The 17,855-nt window shown below is 33.3% G+C and overlaps 1 protein-coding gene across 2 annotated transcripts in view; it reads right to left on the bottom strand.

The window, feature by feature from the left end:
- The window catches only part of LOC117101736 (neuromedin-U receptor 1-like), a 29,840-nt gene extending 19,734 nt beyond the window's left edge, over positions 1-10,106 (bottom strand). The window contains exons 1-2 of one of the 2 annotated variants that reach the window (XM_033241776.1): positions 9,778-10,106; positions 987-1,253 (exon numbers count right to left, since the gene is read on the bottom strand). The gene's annotated coding sequence lies outside the window, so the exon portion shown is untranslated. Of the gene's footprint in view, positions 1-986; positions 1,254-4,717; positions 5,389-9,777 lie in introns of those variants that run through there. The other variant, XM_033241777.1, reaches the window with a different exon arrangement.
- Positions 10,107-17,855: the final 7,749 nt, after the last annotated feature.

The raw sequence follows: 17,855 nt of genomic DNA, 5'->3' as shown, positions 1-17,855 counted from the left end.
TTTATAGCACCCTTTTCATGAGTACTCATGTTCAAAGGAGCTTTACATTAAGGATACAAATAGAATACACCCACACCCTACTACGGACCGTCACCAAAATTTAATCATATCTTTACTGGGTTATGCCTAGCACTCCCTCTTATTTTCATTTATGTCAGTGCAGCCGTTTTTGATATATGTTGCACACAAAAATACAACACGAAAATAACAAAACGTTAGACACTCACACACACACACACACCCCACCCACACACACACACAAACGTTAACACCCCAAATTACTACAAAGAAATGTCATTATTTTTAAGAAACTAGAAATAAAATTAATATCTTTTGCAGCGGTAAAAATGAGTACACGTTAATCATGGGCGGAGATATGATATGTATTTTACAATACAAACTAAATCAGACAAACAGTATAAACCCCAATGGCCAATATCCCCACCACTGACGCAGGGCCATCGGAACCATACCGGCCGCATAGGCTTTGGCCAGACGACTTTTTCCCAATTGTATTACTTTTAAAAATAACATTATATACTCTGATACCTGAAGTTAGTATTAATGTTAGCATTAAATTGACTTTTTAATGTTGTATACCGTATTTAAACAAAAATCCACCATTTTTCATTCACCGTTTTTGCATTGCCCATGTACATTTCAAATCCTTAACTTTAGTAATTAAGATTGATTTTAAAAATCTTTAGAGATATACATATAAATAGTGGCCCTGCCTATGTCGTAATTACGACATAAAAATGTCGAAATTACGACATACGTATGTCGTAATTACGACTTATTATGGCGAAATTTCGACATACGTAGGTCGAAATTTCGACATAAGTCGTAATTACGACTTACGTATGTCGAAATTACGACATAATAAGTTGTAATTACGACATAAAAATATGTATTTCAGTGGCCTTAATAGTCTTTCGTACTTACTTGAGGTAAAAGGGAAAACAAACAAAATAATATTCACTTACAATCTAATTGATTTTTTAGGTTTCTCCTTTTATCCTCCAGTGCGGGTCATTCTTGTGGTAATTGGACAATACACCGAGAGACTGTACCCCTACTCGTTTCCGAATTAGTGTACTGCGTTAATTTGCACGGGACGAACTGCTGAAATATCTCATCTGACGGTGCGCGGTGTTGAAACATTTCAGCCCTGTAGCTGAAACATACGAGCAGCGATGCCAAGTGATCTGAGCTAAGCTGCTTTCTCTGAGCCACTGCTCTCCCAAAATAATCTAAAAAAAAAAGAAAAAAATAAGAAAATACAACAAAAATTCAATTAATTTCTTGAATAACTCATAAAAAAGAATAAAATAAGTTATTAACCTCTGAACCAAATACATATAAAAAACATATAATTTTCACTGATTTGAAATATAAATATAAAATTTGATAAATGATATGTAGTAAAAAATTTAATAGTATTTATGTTAACAATAACCTATCATTATGAAATATTGTTTGTAGGAGTTCAGTGTATTTTTTTATATAGTTTTATTGATTTTGCACTATTAGTAACCTTTTATTTTGTTTTACATTATATTTGATATTGATGCATGTTGTGCTTTTATTGCTGTTACATTTATTAATTATACAATATACCAGTTTTATGTAACTATCAAATAACCATTATTAAAATCAAAAGGACTGATTGAATTTTACAAAAGGTGTCAACATAAAACATTCGAAAAATAAATAGCATAAAAAACACAAGAAAAGCACCATACAAGAAAGTACACAACCAAAAAATAAAAAAAGAGCATAATATGAAAATAGACACGGTCAAGTTGTATATAAAATCTAAAATTCATGCTTTATCATAAACAAGATCTATTAAATTCATAAAAATACAGACAAAAAGAACAGTTGTAACTAGATTAGAAAATTAAAATATAATTATTTTGGAAAAAAAAGAAACTCTTATAACAAGAAAACTGGACTGCATATATCACAAAGAAACTTAATTTTGGATATAATTTTCTTTTTTTTTCATAGGTATAATTTTTTTAATTTAGGTTAGGAGGGGTGCTCCGGCTCGGCTTCCCCTTGATTCCGCCACTGTAAGGTGGACAGGGTACCGAAGAGCATCATCATCATCATCACCCTTATAATAATCATCACCCTTATAATAATAATAATAATAATAATAATAATAATAATAATAATAATAATAATAATAATAATAATAATCATTACTATTATTATTATTATTATAGATGGATTTATATAGCGCAAATAAACGAAGTCTCTATGCGCTCGACAATATTGTAGTCAATAAAAACAGAGAAAAAAGCCAGAAAAAAAAAAACACCAAGCTAGCACCCAAACCGAAGTATGGGGTTACACCATCACCGCCAACCGGAGATTTGTGTTTATGTACTCCGGTTAGTTTCGGTTAGGTCTTGATCTTTTCTGGGATCAGGTACCTCCTAACCTGGACCAAAAAACACTAGCTAGCGAGGTGAAACAGAGAAATTGAAGAAAAAGAAGTTATAAAAAGCAAAAAGAAACGTTTTAAGTCGCTTCTTAAAGATGTTAATTGATGCAGATTCACGGACTTCAACGGGTAGTGCATTCCACATTTTTGGAGCCGCAACACGAAATGATCTCTCACCATATGTTTTCGAACGGCACCCAGGAACAAACAAAGTTGATGAACTTGTAGTCGATCTGAGTGCTCTGGAACAAGTGGATGAGCGTAGTCTGAGAAGATTTTGCATGTACATATGTGATAGGTTATGGAGCGATTTGTACACAAGAAGAATTTTGAAGTGGATACGCTGTCGAACTGGAAGCCAATGTGGTCTTTGAGTATTTGAGTGTCAGGAAGTCCAAATAAGATACCTTTGCAATGGTCATGTTTTGAAGTTATAAGAGAATGAACAAGTTTTTTAGTTGCGTCTTCGTTCAGGAAGCGTCTGATTTGTCTAATATTACTGATGTGATAATTGACAGATTTACAAACGTTGGTAACATGACATCGTGTTTTCAAAAGTAACACCGACATTAGTACGGACTTCCAGTGATGGAGTGACCGTTGTATTACCAACGCGGAGACACTGCAGATTGGGTGAGTTGAAACGATGCCTAGAGTGTATGACGAGAGTTTCAGTCTTTCTATGATTAAAACAAAGCATATTTGCAGATAGCCAAGTTTGTACTTCATCAAGACAAGTTTCAACACGATCAACTGCATCGTCCATCGCATCAGGTTTAAAGCCAAGGTAAAACTGTATATCATTGACGTAAGCAAGATAACGGCATAAGTGCTTGCTAATGATATTGCTGAGGGGACGGATGTAAATGGTGAAAAGAACAGGACACAGAGTTGATCCCTATGGCGTCGTGATATTAAATACGACTGGAATCAATTGAGTACAGAACCAGAGACACCAATGGCAATTAAGCGATTAAGGAGAATAGTATGATCAATAGTGTTGAATGCATGCAGCAGACTTATACCGATAAAACACATTCACCTAAACCAAGAGCATGGAGCATGCATTATGTCATCATGAACTTTCAGTTTTAGCGGTTTCTGTACTAAAAAACTTTCTGTATGCTGACTGGAATTGGTCATTAAGACTATTGTCATAAAGTTACTTGACAAGTTTGGAGACAACAACCTTGTCGAATATTTTGGAAATAAATGGAATGCAGGTTTTAGGTCGGAAATTAGAAAATTTAGTGTGGTCAATCTGAGGTTTCTTCAAAATAGGTGATACCAAGCCAAGCTTCCTCATGAAATAAGCAAGATGACAGGGAGGAGTTAATGAGTTTCCAAAAGCGACTAATCATAATAGTGGTCAGAGACACTAAAATCTTAGTCGGAAACGGGTCTAAGTCACAGGTTTTTAGTTCCCATGGACTTGACAATGTCAATAACATCTTCATTGTTCAATGGGTAAAAACTCTCAAACTTTGAATCCTGTAGAGCAGGAGAACAAGTAGGAAGCCCAATGCTGGGTGATGACTCACTTGGTCTGACCTTCTGAATAAAGAATGCATTGAAATCATTGGCCAGCTGAAGGTGGCTCACAGCAGTTGGAAAAAGATCAGCATCGCAGTTCAAGAAGCTTTCTAGCAATCTTGAACAGGCATTTTTGATAGTATTTACTTGAACCTAAATGGAGGCGATGTGTTCTTCAACCAGTACACGATGATACTCAATGCACTTTTTCTGGTAAGCTAGAAGATTTGCATCTCTTTTAGACTTTCGCCATTTACGTTCTGCTCTTCACTTATTCTTTTTGGCATCACGGCATACTCTATTAAACCATTCAGATGATGTACAATCTGACACGTATACGGTTTTTAATGGAACGAGTTCATCCCTGAGTAAGGTGAGTGAAGAATTATACTCATCAATAGCAGAGTTGGTTTGAATTGAGTCAGTAAAGTGCGAGAGCTCCTGTGTAATTTGACATTGGAAGTAGTTAAGGTTGACCCTGTCATACCTTCTATAAGAGATGACTTTTTCCGGGTAAGTGGTTTGTTGGTATCTAGATTTTAGTGAAGAAAGTAGTGATCCGACAACGGATATGCATCAACGGATGTACTTGTGATAAGATCAGAATTATTAGTAATAATCAAATAAAGAATATGCTGGTGTTTATGGATAGGAACATTTGAGATTGAATGAACTGAATACATCTGAAAGCTAGAGTGTGTAAGCATTTAGTGGATCATCAGCACGTACCGTATGTTGAAGCCAACTGTAATTATGACATTGGAGGACAATGAGTACTGCTCAACAAGAGTTGAAAAATCAGTAAAAAAAACTGCTTGTTCGGACTAGGGGGTAGCATATAGATGACACGAAGCGTGATTGTCTTCAAAGGTAACTTGACGATGGCCTCACAAGCTTCAAATGATCGAAACTGGTCGAGTCTACGGCAGTTTGTTGCAAATCGTGTCATAACAGCAACACCGCCACCTCTGCTATTAATCCGAGGAAATGAAAAGAGCCGCTAACTGCTTAGTTTGCAAGCTGCGATTGGAGAATTATCATTTACTTGAAGCCATGTCTCTGTAACTGAATTGATGTTGACATCATGATCAACTACATATTGGTGGAACTGTATAGTTTTGTTGCAAACAAATTGGGCATTCCAAACGGCAACTTTAACTGAACTATGACTTTTTAAGTAGAGTTAAGAGGTCATTTGAGCCACACCAAAGATGAAAGGTTAAAATTTGAACTGCGTTTGACCTTGGACTTGACCCGTCTGTCAGCTCGACAACCACGATTACGACGTAAAATTCCAAACTTCTTCATACGTTTGTAAGCAGTATCTTAATTTTACGTTTGGTGTTGAGACACATCATTAAACGTCTGCTGTACAATTAACGTGTGCTTCAGTTTCTTGCAGGTAGGCCTAGGTCTCAGCACAGGCAGAGCAACTGACTTGAGCTGAAAGGGAGACAAAGGTTCCAGGCAAGGTAACCATTCATCCGTGTCAAGATGATTTGAGCCTTGTCCAAGGCAAGAAAACATCATGGAAAAACAAGGAAAATAAGGAAAAAATACAGGAAACCACACAGAAAGTATAAAATCTCAAAATCAAGTGATGGAAAGGACTGAAGAAACAGTAACTAGGAAAACACGTATAATCAGCAGCTACAACAAGCGCCATTTTTAATGTCATTATTATTATTATTATTATTATTATTATTATTATTATTATTATTATTTACAATGGTGGATTAAGTGGGGGTGCTGATAAGATGCGATGTTTACCCATTGGCGGCGCCAACGGCAGAATCGAGGACATGCTCGGAGTGATCATGTCATTCTGTTGAAAACACTGCTTTGAAAACGTATTTTCACAGTCTCAAAGTGGCATTTCCGCCGGGTTTCTAGAGACGTCTATTTTCAAAATTTAATCACTATCATATTGATGTTTAATTAATTGGAAATACACTGTTTATGTCGGGCGCCGTAGGTCTCAAACAGATTGGAACTGGCCACCAGCTCAAAAAAGGTTAAATACGCAGGATTTAGTCAATTATTGGTTTATCTAAAAGTTATAGCTCATAGAGCACTGAAAATCAAAGGTCGAGCAAGCTTTGTGTGATAGGTTAGGTGGGGCCGCATTGAGGTTGTTTTAACAGTAATGCAAAGGTCCTACCTGGAAAATGTTTATTTAGGTGACCAGAAAAAAAAAGTTAGTTATTAAATATTTAGGACGACGAGGATGATGAGATGACGATATAAAACAATAATTATGAAAATAGTAATGATGTTGACAAGGTTTTAAGTGATGAAGACACAAATGCAAAATAAAGTGAAGTAACTCCAAGCTGGCATCAAAACCATTCTATTTTTCTTTCTCTTTTGTTTCTATTTTTTTTTTCTATTTCAATGTATTTTCCCAAATTTTTCGTTTCTTTCTCTTACTTATAGTTTCTTATCTTTGTTTCATATTCCGTTATAATTTGCCTTATAATTTGCCTTATCAATTCTTACATTTTCCTTAATTTGTTTTCTTATCTTTCTCTCCTTTTCCATCTTTCCCTTCCTATGTTTCCTTATCTTATCATTTCTGTTCCTTTCTTAGTTTCCGTAACTTATCTTTCCTTTTTCAATTTTCTTTCCTACATTTCATGACCTGTCTTCCAGTTTCAATTTTTATATTTCCTTATCATTTCTTTATTTTTTCTTTATGTTTCCGTGTCTATTTTCCTTATCTTTCCTTTCCTTTTTCTTTCATATGTTTCCTTATCTTTTTATTTTCCATCCTCTTAGTTTCTTATCTTTTCTTTCCTTTTTTCTTTTTTATATTTCCTAATCTTTCTCTCCTTTCACTTTCTTATAATTCCAAATCATTTCTTTCCTTTCCTTATGTTCCTTATCAGTTTCAGTACCCTTGAAAAATGCACTTGTCCTGAAGACAATTTTACTTGTCCCAATATTATTGCGCAAAAATCATAAAAAAATTAAACAAAAGTAAAGTATTTTGCTATGGCGCTACAACATTAATAGGCCTACATGCATACTGCATTGATCACGCAAAACGTGTTTCTTTCCTTTTGTAACTTGCAAGAATTTCAATAATGTATAATATGGACAAATTCAAATATTAATTATTAATAATATTCCCACGATACACGAGTTCTCAGCCACACACTTACAGGACTGTGTTTTATGACTTTATTTTTGGGATGGGGGTGGCCATATTGTAGCACCCATTTGCAGATCTTAATCAATTCTAATACTCACTTCAAATGTTTGAGTTTTATATGCACATTATCTTCAGCACTTAGCAGTGAATGATTTTTAAATCAGGGGTGGTGCCAGTGGGGGCCGGGGGCCACAGCCCCTCCCCCTACCCCCTCGAGGAGAAAAAGTACAATTCGTCGGGGAGAAGAAAAATTATATGTATTTTCTACATATTAGTAGACTCTAAAATCGATTAAATATGCATTTTAAACCCCTAAATTATTAAAATTTTTGGGGGCTTCGCTCCATGGACCACTTTCGAGACCTTTTAATCGAAGCTCGACCACCCCCTACATTGCTATTCTCGGGGAAATCTGACCCCTCGTCGGGGGCATATCCTGGCGTCACCCCTGTTTTAAATTACTTTAACAACTTTAAATCCCTATTTAACTACCCTTTCTTTACCTGTCTACATTGCCTTCCCCATACGCGCAAACGAAATTACCACATGCCTACTAGAAATCTAAGAACATACCAATTGCTGGAAGTGCCAATATGTAAACATGAGAGGTATAGAATTTCACCAGTTCCTACTATCGTTAGATTTCCAAACAATGACTATGCTGCTTCTTACTGATGTTTTTCGCTTTTCGTTTTCTTTTTTTTTTTTTTTTTGACTAAATTTTGCTGTTTTTTAATATGGTTTTTAATTATTCTAGTTATTTTTTTTTCAATATTTAACTGTTTTATACTTGTATGACTTGTGCTTGCCTTTGTGCAATATTTAATGGTTTTTATATCTTTATATAATTGTTATTAATATTTTGTACATACAATTTTTTAGCCTTTGTGCTACCAATTGTATTTTGATGTTTATACCGAAATAAATAAATAAATAAAATAGACTAGTGGTTTCAGTTTTCTTTACTTTGAGGAGATTTAGTGACGAGAAACTGAGAGAGCATTTTGTAATATACTACATGAGAAGTCCGATCACATACTCCGAAGCGAGGTTGTTCAGAGATGTGTATGTTAACAGAATAATCTTATATTCGAAGCTGATGATACATCGCGATGGGACCTAGTGTTCAGCCCTGTATGGTCCTTGTATTCTAATCAATGTAAAAATAAACCAGTGATTGATTTGACTCAGTAAATTAGCCTACATTTACTGTCGGGAACACACAATTACGTGATAATAAACATCAGACAGAAAAAGGTAAAAATTTGTAAGCAATTTATATTATACTGTAGGCATACCGAATTATATTATTCTATAGATAAATTATCATATAAGAAGATATCATACATTTATTTACAATCTATTCCTATGAATTGTTTATTTCAAGACAACACATTAGTGAAATAGAAATTATTATAAACAAAATAATGATATTAATGCCAACAATGATGACGACTATGAACAACTCAATAATGATACTTCCTTAGCCGGACTTCGAAACTTAGCTTTAATTAAAAAAAAAAAAAAAACAGAAACAAGGTAAATCGCCAGGTATCGATGGTCTTACTTTACTATTTATTTCTAATGCACCAGCTTCTGTTGATTTAATTTCATTTCAATTTTAACATATAAAAACTAAAAGAAATGACATATGCTTTGTTCATTATCTCAAACATTATTATGTCATATCGGTTGTGGTAATATTTGGTTATCATAGAGTAACGAAGACAAAAATATCTTACATTCTAAAGTTGCTTTACGATTATCCGATATTGAAAATGAAAAATTTAGCGTTATTATGTTTTATTTAAAAGTAGTGTTTCATGTTCAGATTATCTTTTATATGTTCATGATTTTACATAAAGAAAGAACTTTGCTAAGTTACGTCTAGGTATATTAGACCTTGAAATAAAAAAAAAAGGGTGGTGGAAAAAAACTAAGAAGAAAGACTGAAGATGAATTTCATTTTGTTTTTATTTGTCCCTATTATTTTCAGCAGCATATTGTCTGTCCCTGTTATTATAATAGCATATAATACAAATCAAGACTATAGACGTTAACACTGTTATATTATATATAAATCATCAAAGAAAGGTAAAGACAGTGTTTGAATAAAGGAAATGATGGTTGGTACATCGTGTAGCATAGCTTTCAAAGAATATTGTCCTATAAATAAAAACATTGTGCAATAAACCTCCTACGGGATTCGAACCTGCGAACTCTCACTGTCAAGGCGAGTGTGATAATCATTAAACCACAGAGGCTTCATGGTTGAACAGATTCAAATAACCGTCAGATACACTCCATTGCACAATAGGTACGACTGGAAATAAATAGTAGCATATAATACAAACTAATATATAATTTAACAATATTAACGGCTATAGTATTGTAGGAGTAATGTATCGCAAATACTTGCAAAAAAAAAAATCAAAAGTATATGGGGATGTACTGTATATTCGGTAAGCTAACACGTCAGGTAGGGCAAAACATCATTTTTTATTATAATAATATAATAACAATAACGTCAAATAAAAATATAACAGTAATAAAAGAAATAATAGTAGTAATAGAAAATTAATAAATAAATTAATAAATTTAAATTATTAAATCATATACGAATAAAATAACTTACCTTTCCTCACTAAAATTTCTTGTATAAATTCTTAAAACATCATTAGCGTGTAAGTTGTTGGATTTCTAGTCGTGGGATCGGGAGTTCGAGACCGACGCTCGCGATACTGCATGTGTCCTTGGGCAAGACACTTTACTTACGTTTGCCTCTCCTCACCCAGGAGTATGAATGAGAGGGTCATGCTGTTAACCTGCTCGTTGGTGACCCTGCTATGACTGTTCCAGTCAAATTAATAACAGCAACTAGATATCAATTGATATCATACGAGAGAAAAAAAAGCATGAAAGGATATATTTTTTGTAATGTTCTTGCTGTAGCACGCCAAAGTAGTGTACGTTGTTACTGACGTCTTTCAACGGGAGTAATTTGCTATTTATACTCCCGGTTATGACCAGGCTAAGATTATATTGAAGAAATTAAATAAATGATTTATTTTTTGATGAATAATGGCACAATCATACGTTCTGTCGTAATATTGATTTTCTTATAATATTATGAGCCTATACTAACAAGTTAATATTTGTTAAAAGTATTATGGCCATTTGGCATTTATTCTTCTTCAACCATAATTGATGTACAATAATTACTGGTAGACCTTATATAAATTTCATTATATAATATAAAAGATTTTCTCAGGTATATCGAAGCCAGTTTACTAGTAGAAAAGCGTTTGACCGTACACATGCGCAGTCATATTTTTTATGCACGATTTTTTCATCAAATTGGTATTTGCTTTTAGTTGTACGCTTTGGCAAACTTGGAGTTCGAACCAAAGAGGTATTATAACAGCTAGGCAACGAAGTAAGACAGAGTTATGTTTAAGTACTCGGCAATATTTCTGCCGTAGGAAAAGCACCACCTTGAGGGCCAGTATACGCATTAAAAATTATGATTTAATTAATCTTTAATCATTATTATTGTTAATAGTAACAAATCATTATTCTAGAAAAGGCCAACTGGAGCAACTGAATATTGTTAATTGGAATGTACGGTACATAGTGCACAATCGAAATCCTGTTCGCTTATCAAATCAAATATCTTCATCAAATAGCTGTCAAGGCACATGAACTGGAATGTGTCCAATCTCGTATTGTCACTTGCTTTGATCTTTCATGTCTCGCATCCATATAATAAAAAAAGGTTTCACCAGCGAGTTGAACATTCTTATTTTGGTTCTGAAAGAGTCTGAACTTCATAAAATATATTTTATCTTTGTTGATTCTGTGTATGATGTCCTCTCCTCCTCCACCTTTCTTGTATAGTAATATATAGATTTATCCATTTAATTTAACACCTGGTTTCCTACAGTTATCATAATGTGTGATTTGCTGTTGAGTCTCATTACTTGTGATTTCTTTGTATTTATATTAATGTGACGCTTAAAAAGAACACACTTTACAACTGAATAGCATTTGTCAGGTTCTTTATTTCCGTGGAGTATCCAGAACAATAAAAATTCATATTATTATTATTATTATTAGTTCCACTAATTTAAAACGAATTTGTGAAGACTAAATATGCAGGAATTAGGCGTAAATGCTAACCAACAATATTTATTAGAGGGCAAAATTAGTAACAGTGAGGCTTTGGAATCTTATATTTAAAATTCTTTTTGAATGATCTCGGGGAATTTCTTGTTAAATCACTAAATTATGGATACAGAACAGATAGCTTGTCAGTCTCTCAGAAGCAGGGGTTTATAACATGTGTTCCAAAGGGCGATAAGCCAAAAAGATTTTAAAAAAAAACTGGAGGCCCTTTTCATTATTTAATACATCCTACAAAATTGGGGCAACTGCCATATCAAAAAGAATAAATCAAGTTTTACCTTAATAAACGAAAAACAGAAGGGTTTTGTTACGGGTAGATATATCGGAGAAGTAACAAGATTAATTTATGACCTTAAGTGGAGTATACAAACATTTATAAAATTCCAGGCCTAATTTGAGAAGGCTTTTGACTCGATTGATAAGACAATATATATTTAATGTGTTAACATTCTTTAATTTTGGAACCCGCATACAACAGTGGATACAAACATTTTATAAAGATGCTACATTTAGTGTGTTAGTAAATGGACATGCATCACCGTTCTTTAAAGTCAATAGACGATGTAGGCAAGGTGATCCACTATCGCCTTGTTTATTTATTATGTGTGGAAATTTGGGGGTTAATGATAAGAAACAATAAATCAATAAAGGGTATCTGGATTAGAAATATAGAATAAGTTTCATCACAATTTTCAGATAATACAACATTGATACTTGATGGAACTGAGAAGTGCCTGTACGCAGTAGGCCTACTTGTCACTCTACTTTATTTGAAAGATCTTCAGGTCTAAAGGTCAATGTTGATAAGACAAAAGTCATTTGAAAAAAAGAGATCAAAACTTAAACTCTGTAAAGAATATAAGTTTGACTGGTCACAAACTGAATTTAAATTGTTAGGAATACATTTTGATATTGAATATGGAATATGTTGTTGAATTAAATTATTCCAAAAATTTAAAAAGAATGCAGTTATGAATATTTGGAAAGCACAAACACTTACCTAATTTGAAAGGAATATAATTTTAAAAACATTTTTATTATCGACATTAAACCTTCTGTTTGCAGACCTTCCAAACCCACCGGAACATACCTAGGACAAGTTACAAAAAATGTGCTTTAACTTCATATGGCAGAGTAAACCTGATAAAGTTAAACGAGAAGTAGTAACATGTATTCCCAAACATGGGGGAATCAATGTTCCAAAAATTAATAAAGTAATTGCAGCACAAAAATAAGGATGGCTAAGAAAGATTTTGTCAAACACAAGTAAATGGACTGAGCTTTTCTTTAAAAAAATTCATAATAAAAACCTATTTTGGTTTGTGGACAGTAAATATATAACTACTCGAATTATTTAAAACTCCACAAACTTTTTTTGGAAAGACGTGTTATTCATGGGCATCGTATAACAAAATGTTTAAGAGTAATATGAGAAATGAAATTGATGTACAAACACAATGTCTATGTAATAATGATGATATAATTGTTGATAAGCCGATCATGTATATGAAATCGTTTAAAAAGGAATAGTTTTGATAATTATATAATTCATAAAAACGGTAGATTTTTTGCACTAGAAGAGTTGATTGATATTTATTCTGTCAACATATCATTTTAGTATATGAAGGAATTAAACAGGCAGTGATGAGCAAGCATAATATTAGAAGATTTACAAGTGCCCCATATTATCCAATTTACCCTATTATTAATCAATTACAAATTTCTAGAATGGGATACAGCTTTTTTTAACCATACTCAATTCAGGCTTGTTCTATGATTCAACTAGGTTTAAGAACCTATCTAACTGTTCAATAACCACGCAGCTTAACTACTTACAAGCCTACCTCCGGACACTATTTAATAGAAATGAACTAGCTGAAACTGAATACAAAGAAATTCGTCCAGTATCAACCATGACTACCTAAATTACATAAAGATTTTGATAATATTCCACCCCTAAGACCTATTATTGACACGACCGGTACTTGTTACTATTCAGTAGCTAAGTTCTTATCAAACTTATTAGGCCCTCTAACAGTTAATGATTTTATCCTTAAAGACTTTTTTGATGCTGCTGACCGCATTAAAGCTATACCAAACAATATATATAATTTAGGTTACCGATTTGTATCTTTTGATGTTGAATCTCTGTTTACAAATGTTCCCCTTACTAAGGTAATTAATATAATTCTTGATAGGGTTTACAATAAGAAACTGATATCTACTAACCTTAAGAAAAATTCGCTAAGGAAACTACTTAGAGATTGCTGTACTAAAACTGTATTAACATGTAATAATGAATTTTATAAGCAAACTGATAGTGTCTCAATGGGTTCGCCTCTTGGCCCAGTTTTAGCTAATATTTTAATGACTGAACTAGAAGAGTCCATTGTTCCTAAACTTATTGAATCATGTACTATTATGTTTTATACTCGTTCTGTTGACGACACGCTAGTACTAGCTAAGACCAATGATTTCCCTCAAAATCTAAGCTACTTTGTTCTTTTGTTTTACTTTGTGCAGCACATTAATGCTTTTCATAGACGGATACATTTTACTTTTAAATTATTTGAAAACAGTGACATAGTAAACTTTCTTGATTTACAATTTAACAAGAGAATACGAAGCATCAGTATATATTGTAAAAATACACATACAGGTCAATATGTCCATTATGACAGCCTTGCTCCATGGAACCATAAAATCTCCTGGATTCGTAGTTTAGTTTCAAAAGCCCACAGATTGTGTACTCCCGATAAACTTCAAGCAGACCTTAGTAACATTAGGAAGTTTATGTCTAAGAATGGGTACCCTTTAAAAGTTGTTTATAATGTACTTAAGAAATTAAATGAACCTAAATTTATACATAGGCCTACTGATCAAATTCATTTTACGTAGATGTTTAAATAAGGTAAAGAAACACGTAATTAAAGAGGTAAAATTCATAACTTTATGGCAGTATAAAAATGTTTCTAATTTTATATCTACTAAATATCAAACCCCTAAGAAGTACAGAAGTTCTGTTGTCTATCATTTTAAATGTCCAGGCTGTAATAGTGATTATATTGGTAAGACAGATGCTTAATAACTAGACTTAAAGAACATTCTTCACGATCTGATAGTCTTATATTTGATCATGTTAAAAACTGTGAGGCATTCCATGTTTTAGGATTACAGGGCATACTTGAAAATGATAATGTCGTCTGGAATGTAAGTAATAAATTAATATTTTCTAGTAATAACATTATTGACAGCTCCTGAAACTGGTCTATCCTATTGTTTAAAGAAGCGTTTGCTTTACGTAGACTACACCCTTTGCTTAAAAATAGGCTCAGGGCTTCAAATGAGCTTTTATTGTTTTTGTAGGTAGCTTTGATCAGTAGAGTAAGAATGCTTTGATCTTTTTGTTTAAATCACTGCTACGTCACCTACTAGAGGTAATTTGTTGATTGGTTAAACACTTTTGGTAGTGCATATAAGCTTGCTAATATGGATATTTTTTTCATTCATGATGATGACATAATTAATGTCGAAATATTGAATCCAAACACGATGGCGTGTATTTCAATACTTGGAGTATGTATTATACATTCTTATCTGAGATTAATCAGTGGACCTTTGGGCAATTCAAGCAACTTCCTAAAACAATGGACCAGATTTTTTGGAATTGTGAAAAAATATATATATAATGTGGAAATGTTTGGAAATTTGGATTAAAAAAAACCTAAAAATACAATTGCAATTTTCAAAGGAAAACATAATACTTGGTATTATTAAGTGGAAATAATAATAAATAACTGTATAAATGTTATTATTTTATTAGTAAAGTAAATTACATATAGAAATAGTAAACAGATAGTGTTACCATATATAAAAATATAAAGAGAGAAATTGTTAGATTCTATGATATTACAAGAGATATATATTTTTTCACCTGCAATCCCGAGAAATTGTTTTCATTTTGGTCTTCACTACATGTTCTTCTTTAAAGCTTCAAATAAATAATAAATGTTTAAATGTTTCAAGCCATGGTTTTGCAAGATTTCTCTTTCTGTTGTCTTCCTTTACAGCGACTGTCTTATCTAAGAGGTCAATGTTAAGCATCATGATTATTATCTGAATACTTATTATGCTAACATAGGACCCCACAGGGGCATATACTGTGCGTCATCGATATGCAAAATATAGGTGTTATTTATGCCGGATTGTCGTGTGACAAACCTTATTTTTTTAGAAGTGTTATTCAAGCTGTTCCTGAATTTTTGTGACACTAATGTTTCTGCCATACATTTTAGTTACATACCTTGCAGCTTTATTTTGAATTGATTGCAATTTAGATTTTTGATTTGATGACGCAGTCTAGCATATTCCAATATTGTATATGACCTGCTTTTCGTCTCTCTTGGACATCCGTGGAAGTTCCTCCGGAGAATATCCTATCTATCGTTTGCCTACTTAGTTATGTTATCAATATGAGGTCCCCAGGTTATGAATAAGTTCTACACCAATATATCTAAGTTGGAGTGTAAAGCCATCCATTGTTGCCCAAGTCACAATTTTATTCGGATCATCTTGTATGTTTGTCATGTTAAAGAGACTGCAGTTTGCTATTTACGAGCAGAGAGTTGGCTGAAATGACAGTGGAGCAAATACCGGATTTTCGGACGGTTCAGTGAACCACGACCTGTGCTTCAGGGGCTCGGAACAAAATTCTCTGGTGGAATTCGTAAGAAGAGATATTATGGTTTGAATGATACAACATTTTAATTATAGGCCTCAATCATTAGGCATTGCTAACCACAATAACTTTGATTGGGTTGGAAAACTATTCGTGACGTTGAACGACGTGGTTACGTGCCACAAACAGGAAATCAACATTTACACTGCGATGCAAACCAACAATTGATGATTAGACAGAAGGATAGAAAATCATTAAAATTGGTCTTTCAGAACAAACAACGTGTACCAGGCCCCCGTCTCTCTACAGACCTCATTGATCGTTTCGCTCTCTGGTAGTATTACTATTATAAAACTCCGTGGCTTTTGTCCCTCCATACTGACCGGGCCTTTTCCAGCTTGGACTCACTTCCATTAAGTTTACATTTATTTCCATCACTCAAACCATGCCACGCCTATGTCAACATCATTACCATCATCAACATGATCGTCGTCCTCCTCTTGCTCGTCTGGTCATTATCGTCATCTTCAACATTATCATCGTCGTCATCACTGTCATCATCCACTCATCATCATTATCGTCATCATCATCATCATCATCATCATCACCACCATGATTATCATAACTATTTCATATTTTTTCTGGTCATACAATAGGTAAACAAACTGCTTCCGCGGAAGATCTCTATAGAAACAAACTAATTTTAACTAGGGAGGTGTTTTTGTACCTCAACCCCCCCCCTTTTTTTTTTTTTTTTACAAAAGGTAAATCGTCTCCCAAATTCTTATTGCTCTATAGGCCTATATTAATTATACCTGTGTCACCTGGTAGGTCTGTCCACTGAGGACAACCAACACTGTCTGCCTTTCATAAGTAAAATAAGAATTGACTAAATAATTAAATGTCCATATAAGGTAATCGCTCCACCAGAGGCAAAGACAGCGCTTCATTAAATAAACAATTCAAGTGATAGTACTAGAGAGATAAGTCATTAATACCAGGCTGTACCAGCAGTCTGTTATTAAAAACATTAACCTTTTCACGTTTAGTGCTTTCTCAAACGATATTAATAGGTTTATTAGATAATGCATACCCTGTGTGTTCATGACACATTTTCCTTTTATGTACTGTATATTTCACAATACCTGGCAACTGGTATGAATATAATATAGTCATTGTTGTTCATAATATATTATCAGGGAGGAGTCACTTCTGTTTAGACGTAGTTATAATGTTCATTAACAAAAACGGAAAAGGAATGAAGGCCTTTAAACGATTTAGGTTTTGATGACTTGCTTCGACAAACGACTACTAACTGAAGAATTTGGTTGAAAAGTTTGTGAAACACTAAAAGCTTGAGCCTTAATATTGTTTCCTTTTCTTGTTTTAGATGGTAGATTGAACGACGAAATAATGCACGAAATGGACCAACGATAAGGGATTCAGTTATCGAAGTACAGTACTCTATATTTCATCAAAAATATTTAAAAAGTGCAATGACAATTAAAGCCACATTCCGGACAAAAAAAAAATAAAAATCTGATGTTAGAAAGATTAATAATTATAATACGAGATTGCTATTTTAACTGATTTTAGACATTCTAAAACATGAAAAAATGCGGATGAATTTACTATGTTGGATTTTAGAGCTAGGCCTGGCCATATTTCAATTTTAGTTTCTAATATAAAGAAGAAAGCGGCGGGTTCGCAAAACAATAAAATACAATATTCACCACCACGGACGCTCGACTGTATTAAGTACACACAATTGAGAGAGCATGCCAGACAATGCGATCTAAAACCTCTGAAATTGCCTAGTAACGAAGTCGTCGAGGAAATGGTACTCTAGT

This window comes from Anneissia japonica, unplaced genomic scaffold (genome assembly GCF_011630105.1).
Source record: "Anneissia japonica isolate Jap-2015-1 unplaced genomic scaffold, ASM1163010v1 scaffold284833_len178102_cov189, whole genome shotgun sequence".
Taxonomy (NCBI): domain Eukaryota; kingdom Metazoa; phylum Echinodermata; class Crinoidea; order Comatulida; family Comatulidae; genus Anneissia; species Anneissia japonica.
This window is presented reverse-complemented; position numbering and strand designations above follow the sequence as displayed.